General features: G+C 36.8%; 1 non-coding gene across 1 annotated transcript; it reads right to left on the bottom strand.

Moving 5' to 3' along the window:
• Positions 1–1,570: 1,570 nt before the first annotated feature.
• LOC127134130 (small nucleolar RNA R71) lies at positions 1,571–1,677 on the bottom strand. Its single transcript, XR_007807897.1, has one exon. It is a non-coding gene; the product is annotated as a small nucleolar RNA R71 (small nucleolar RNA).
• Positions 1,678–7,755: the final 6,078 nt, after the last annotated feature.

Genomic DNA, 7,755 nt, shown 5'->3' with positions numbered 1-7,755 from the left:
TTATTTTCCGCCCTCGTGCGACCCCGAAAACATTTTCAGAAAAGAGTATGCAACATCTATTTTGATGTGAAACAAACAAAGACTTCAGCCTCCAAGAGTGAGCAGCAAGTAAAGGTTTAATCGCTCAAATGTGATCCAAGCATCACTCTCTTTAAAAGCAATCCATCCAGTAGTTCTCTTTGGGTAGAACTACGTATGCCTTGAGTTCTTCATAGCACCTGGAGATACGTAGGAGCAGGATTGCGAAATCTTGTCAGGCACATTAATATTAAAAATCCTAAGTCTTTCCTTTCTTTCTTTCTCTTTCCTCACCCGATAAGTAGAAGATCACAAACGATATCACGCTAACACTCTAACACGAAACTAACTAAATGGGTCCCATCGAGTACGATGGATGTGAGGGGTGCTAATACCTTCCCCTTGCATAACCGACTCCCGAACCCGATTTGGTTGCGACGACCATTTCTTTTTGATTTTTGTGGGTTTTATCGATATTTCCCCTTTCCCTCTTTGGGAATAAATAAAGTTCGGTGGCGACTCTGTTTTGTTTATATTTCGAGCGTTCCTTACGCTTGGGTATTTTTCGCGCCGCGACAACCCCATTTGAACATGTTGGAAGCATCTCAAGTCATTCCCTTGTGTTGACTGATCACCCAGATAGGACCCACAAAGTGTCTTGGATGATATTCAAGCTTCTTGGATCTAATTCCGATTGACATGATGAAATGCAATATGAAATGTTAGATGACCTAAAAATGAATGCATGAATGAGGGGGGCAATTTTTGAGGTATTACAGGTACTTAAGTGATTTTTTTTCATTCAAGTTGTTTACAAAAAACTCTATTTTTGATTTCTCTAGATATACACTGATTGGATAAGGATTTGATACTTAGACCATTGGTCCATATGGTTCGATATTTATTTTATTACTTCGTAACAACCGTGCACTTGCGGCTGCATCAAGTTTTTGGCGTCGTTGTTGGGGACCAATTGCATTTGATATATAACTTATGTTTGATCATTGTATAAATTAGACCTTATTTTTCTGCATTATTCTTTTATTGTGTTTGTTTGCTATGGTTCTTGCTGCTCTTGTATGCGTAGAAATTATTCTGTTGATAACTTAGTTGAGTCTGTTGATGAAATCGAGAGTTTCTTACTCGAGAGATGGAAAAATCTTTGATTAGAAGTTATGGCCGATCCGATTGATACTAAGCCCCTTAAGGATTATGCTATTCCTAGGACTGCATTGTAGTATTATACACCCGCCAATTGTGACCTATAATTTTGAACTAAAACCTTCCTTGATCGGTATGGTGCAACAAAACCAATTTTCTGGTTTACCTTCAGAAAATCCTAACCTTCATCTTTCTATTTTTGTTGACAATTGTGGTACTGTTAAAGCAAATGGTGTTGATCAAAACGCCATCCGCCTTCGTCTATTTCCCTTTTCTCCAAGAGACCGTGCACGTGCTTAGCTCCAATTCTTGCCCGCCAATTCTATTACTTCATGGACCAAATTGAAAGCGGCTTTTCTAGCACGGCACTTTCCACCAAGTAAAACGTGCCAAGTTAGGAATGGGATTAACAAATTTAGGAAAAAAGAAGGAGAGCCCTTGTTTGATGCGTGGGAGCGTTATAAAGATTTGTTAAGACTTTGCCCTTTCCACAGGCTTGAGAAGTAGATAATTATCCATGCCTTTTACAATGGTCTCCTTTACTCAAAAAGGATGACTTTAGATGCGGATTCCGACATAGCCCTAAATAATAATCCTTAACATGTAGCCTATAATTTGATAGAAGAGATTGCCAAAAACCACCACGCATGGGGAAGTCTGCGATAAAGTGCCGCTAAGTCTACTCCTAAGACCGATGGTAGTACGAGGTTAATGTGTTTGATCACATGAACGCTAAGGTGGATTCTCTTTACCAAAATATAGATAGCCTAAGCATTGAAACTTTTACACCTACTATTCCAGCCCCTATTGCTTCGGTTGTCCATGCCACACTGTATTGTGAGATATACGGAGTTAATGGGCAAACCGATAGAGATTCTCAAATTATCCTCATGGGAGGATCCACCCAAGAGAGTTCCAACTTTGTGAACAACAACCAAAGGAATAACCCTTACTCCAAGACTTACAAATATGGGTGGCGTGATCACCCCAAATTATCTTAAAGGAATAACAACCCCCAACAATCCATGGGACCTCCAAGTTTCCAAAAAGCTACACAAGTCGAGCCTAAGAAGTCCAACCTTGAACTTATGATGAAAAATTATGTTTTGACTCAAACCTGTCAAAATGAAGAGTTTAGAAATCAAAATCTACTCACCAATGAGGAGCTTAGGCAATTGTACACTAAGGTTGATAATGTTGCCACTCACACCAAGATGTTGGAGACTCAAATCTCCCAAGTGGAATAATAACAAGTTGCTTCTTCCGTTCCTCCTAGATCATTTTTGGGGCAGCCCGAACAAAATCCTAAGGGACATTTGAATGTTGTGACAACCTGTAATGGTAAAGAAGTGTGCATTTCTAGTTCTAAAGAGATATAAGTTGAAGTTAGTGTGCCAACACCACCCGATAAAGAGGTTGTTGAATAGGTTGAGAAGGAAACATCCTATGTTTCCACTCCTCCCTATAAACCTATTGTTCATTTCCTGCAAAGGCTTGTGAAAGCCAAAGTGGAAGCCCAATTCAAAAAGTTTGTGGAACTTCTTAAGAAGACCCACCTCAACGTGCCTTTCATCGAGGCGCTAACCCAAATGCCCTTTTATTGCAAGTTATTAAAGGAGATCCTTTCCAATAAAATAAAGTTAGAGGACCACGAGACCGTGACCATGACCCTAGATAGTAGTGTCATGATACAAAACATGGTGATCCCTAAGCTCCAAGATTCAGAAAGTTTCTCTATCCATTGTCATATAGGAATCATGGACTTTGATGGAGCTCTATAGCCAATTGCCTTTGTCAGTGTGTAAGAAGTTGGATATGGGGGACATGAAACCTACCAATGTATCTTTACAACTTGCCGATAGATCAGTAAAGTATCCTATAGGTGTGCTAGAAGATGTCCTAGTGAGAGTGGGATAGTATTTTATGCCGATGGACTTTGTGATAATAGATTTGGACTATAAAGAGTATTCTATAGGTGTACTGAAAAAAAATACTATGAGAATTATAAAAAGTAAAAGGTACATCATGTATAAGAATCAATTGGACTTGGGAATGACCTACAATTATATTGATCAGTTGGCTTGAAGTATCAATGTATGTCTAGCTTTGATTTCTTTGAAATCGTCGTATGGTAGATGTGACATAATTGTCACATCGATTCGCTCGTTTGGTATCCAATTCCATGACTTGTTAGTCCTCGTTATGAACCATAAGTCTTATAATGTCAGAAAGTTGTTGAGATACTTGATATATAATATCAAGTATCCTAAATGTCCAGTTGTTTCCTAATAAAAGATATTGTTATTACCACGGGTTTTCATAAAGTCAACGGGGCACATCTTAAAGCAAATAAAATAGACACATTTGTTGGAATTCCCACTAGTTTTAGAGGTTCGTCAAGCTGTTGTTGGCCAGATCTCTCATTGATGATGGTGATGGTTGATCCATGTTGCTAAGGTTTTCTTTTTTCAAACTGCATGTGCATACGTCAAACATAGTCCTAACGTGACGAATGGAACGTTTCAATGGCATTGGTCATGGTGTCCCACTAGACGTGGCAAACTTGTTGTTGAACTTTGAAAGTTAACTGATGGATCAACTAATAGCTATGAAGAATGATTCTCATGTCTTCAAGCAATTGCATGAGAAAGAAACTTTATAGTTCAATTACTTATCTGCTCCATAGAGTATTAAGTAAGACAAATGAGAATGTTGAACTACTAAACTAAGAAATATATATAAAAACTAAATTAAGAAAGATAAACATGTGTAAATTAGTTTGATTGATTTGACGTCTTAAATGATTTATAATTGTGATATTTATAATATAAAAAATATCTTAATAACGTACCTAAATGTTGTCTCATGTGCATATTTTTGTGTGTGAGTGCTCTATTTGTTTAGACATATCAAGCACATAAGCAATAAATCTAACCATCGCGGAGTAGCAAATATTTGCCCATGAATCTCTTAAAAAAGGAGAAAAGAATTTAAAGTATACTCATATTACGTTGTTATGGAAGATTTTTTTATAAAGATGATGCATAAAAAATGATCGAGATAACTCAGTCAGTAGAATAGGCATATGAATTAAAGGCAGCGTGTTAGATCCTTGTTAGATTGAATGTCTTGCACTTTTTATATTTTAATTTTATTATTACTTGCTGTCTTGCATTTTTATATTTTTATATTTTAATTTTATTGTTTGCTAGCATGCACGTTTATATTTTAATTTTAATACTTGCTGGCTTGCATTTTTATATTTTTATATTTTATTGTTTGCTAGCATGCACTTTTATATTTTAATTTTAATATACTTGCTGGCTTGCCATTTTATATTTTAATTTTATTGTTTAGTGGCATGCACTTTTATATTTTAATTTTATTAGTTTTAAGAGTATCTCAAAATGTCTTGTAATTGTAAGCAATGAGAGAAGCGCGTGATGGAGTATGTGTTTGGTTGAAGGACGGTGGCAGTAAGCATGGGGCTACCTAAAAGAAAAAGCTATGACTGATAAGACAGGATTCGAATTTAAACACACAAACCAATTGTGTTGTTGTGACACCCTAACCACCCATCATGTTTCAAGAACCGAGACACAAACCAAGTTGCATTATTAATCCTTTCATCATAATAAATACTACAACAACAATGATATTAATGCATTTTACTACAAGTGCTACTAGATTTATGAAGCGAGAATCTTTCTTTCCTTATTACCCTTAAAAGGCAAACCAAAAGAGAAGTGTAAGAGAAAGGAGAGGCTGCACTTACCTGTTTCATGTGTTTCTATTGGAAAGTTTGACCTTTGAGAGTCATATTCTATTACAGTTGGGAATGGACTGGACAACACTTAGTAGAAAGAAAGGGTGTACATGTGAACCTTTGGGTCCCAATCCCAAACCTCTTATCGTGTCTTTTTCTGGCTTCGAAACCAAGGTTTGGTTTCAGCCAAATTATTCTCTCTACTACGACTACTATTCTCCAATTTCCGTCACGTAGGACCATCATTTATTATAGTATTATCTAGGTATCCTTTCCATGGTAGAGACTAATCTAAGCATGACAACATGGTAGACTAACGGTTTTTATCATCTCAAACTAAATTCAACTCTTTCATAAATCTTTCTTTATCGCTTTAATCTTTTATAGAAATGAATAATTGAATATAAAATTGGTTATAAAGGTATATATGGTAGTGTATTGTAAGAGTAAATAAGTATAATATAAACATTCAATTAAAATATTTTATATTGTCAAATTATAACAGTATTTTAAAAATAAACATGTGATGTGGCGGGATACACGTCTCTCATTTAGTTGATAGCATAAAAATATTTTACATTATCAATGTATGTTCATTTTTTTCTTCGGATATTTTCTCCTTATCTCATCCTTACATTGGAATAAAAAAAGGTTTAGTAACATTTTTTCTAAATTCGTAGGAACAACCTCATTTTTAGAGGCAAGAATGTTTCGATAGAGGGTATTATCAATTCGGTTAAATTTTACTCTTAAAGATGATTGTGTGTAGATTTTAGTTTGACCAACTCTTGTGTTTTTTATGATTGAATTACTTCTTCTATCGATGGTTTAAAACAAAAGTAATATTCCCGTTTTTTCTTGTCGTAAGAGTTTGAGTATCCCTTGGGCTCTTATTGTTATTGCATTGCCTATTAAAAAAAACAAATAACACAATAAATAATCGTTAACAATTTTAAACTTCCATAATTGAATTCAAATCTAAGACTATTTATTTTTATATTGAAAAACTCATTGACATCTCATTTATGTGTTTTTTTAAAAATGGAAACTTATCACATTTAGTAGTAGGAGGGCAAATTGTATAAGCATGACATCACCATATCTCAAGATACACATTATTCAAACCCTTAAAAACCTTTCACTTACGATCATCGTTAACTTGGGTGTCAGAGTGTTTGCATGTGTCGCAACTGGTGCGAAAAAAACAACCGGCGAAAAAAGAAAACAGAAGAGTCGCCACCGTTCGTTATTTATCCCAAAGGAGGGAAAGGAAACGATCGAAGAAAACCTGAAGAAAAAGGAAAAGACAAGGTCTCGCAACCAAATCTAAGGTTCGGAAGTTGATTATGCGAAGGGAAGGTATTAGCACCCCTACGCATCCGTAGTACTCTACGGGATCCACTCTTGTTGTTCTAGTCTAAAGGGTGTAGGTAATATCTAATCTACTATCTGCTAAAAGAAGGTTAAAAGAAAATGAAAATGACTCGCAAGGATGTCGCATCCACTGCCTACGTATCTCATCTGAGTATGAGACTCAGAGTCTTCGTAGCTCGGCTACCTACGGGTGAAAGAGGAGTGTGCTCGCTAAGATATCGCGTCTTATGCCTACGTATCTCATCTGGAATGAGAATCAGAGCAAAACGTAGTTCAGCTAACTACGGGAACAAAGGGGTCTCGATTGCAACTAGGGCAAGAGAAAGGGAAGGTCTCGATCGCAACGAGGGCGAGAGAAAAGAATCGCAACAAGGGCGAAAGCAAACAAGGGTTAGTTGTTAGTCGTCAGTCAAACTCGGCAAGACATCGCATCTCGTGCCTACGTATCTCATGAGAACATGAGAATCAGAGTTGTCGTAGTTCGACTAATTAGGGGTTAAGGGTTGCCATCTGAACATTGACTTACAAAAGAGGACACCAGATGTGTCAAAGAGAGTGGGCAATGTGTTCAACGTCCTAGCAGTAGGTGTCGCAGCTCGCTGAATCGAGTCTTAGGCAGTTACCTCTTTGTAATAGAACGAACTGACATGCCACAAGATCGGAGACGCACGGAAGGTCTAAAAGTGGGGAAGCTCTGCCCTAGAGTTGTCATGCAATGTGGACCTATGTGTTAGGATTTACAAAGGGAACATCTACCTAATGTTAGCATGCAAATAATAAAGGAATTCTACCTATGTTATCATACAAAAGGTTCTACCTAATGGGTGCTACCTAAACGGAACAAGAGTCGACGGATGGAGCAAGGAGAGGAGCCACAAATAAGGGTAGATGGCGATGCTTGAGGCAATCGACTTACAAGAGGTAGATGGCGATGCATGAGGCAATCGACTTACAAGAAAAATGGCGATGCATGAAGCAATCGACTTACAAAAGGATGGATGAATACGTGTTGGTTCTGTTAAGTTTTGCAAATGATTACTCGACGTTGGATCGAGCTTTTGATCTTGTTTTGAAATGGTTATCGGATGTTCATTTTAATTCTTGTGTTAACAGATGAATAAAGAATGAAAGAATAAATATTATACACTTCATGGGAGAGGGGTACATTTGTTATGAATGGGGATGGTTCATGGCAATCAAATAATAAGAATATATGCCTCATACATCATACAAGTAGGCAACAATTATCAATCAAATCAGATAAGTAAACAATTGTATAAACAAGTCCGTGGTTTCTTGGGGAGGTTGAACTACATTGCAAGGTTCATCTCTCACCTAACAGCCACGTGTGAGCCAATATTCAAATTGTTAAGAAAAGATCAGGCTATTAGGTGGAATGATGATTGCCAAAGGGCTTTCAAAAAAAATAAAAGAGT

Source organism: Lathyrus oleraceus, chromosome 3 (assembly GCF_024323335.1).
Source record: "Lathyrus oleraceus cultivar Zhongwan6 chromosome 3, CAAS_Psat_ZW6_1.0, whole genome shotgun sequence".
Classification (NCBI taxonomy): Eukaryota; Viridiplantae; Streptophyta; class Magnoliopsida; order Fabales; family Fabaceae; genus Lathyrus; species Lathyrus oleraceus.
This window is presented reverse-complemented; position numbering and strand designations above follow the sequence as displayed.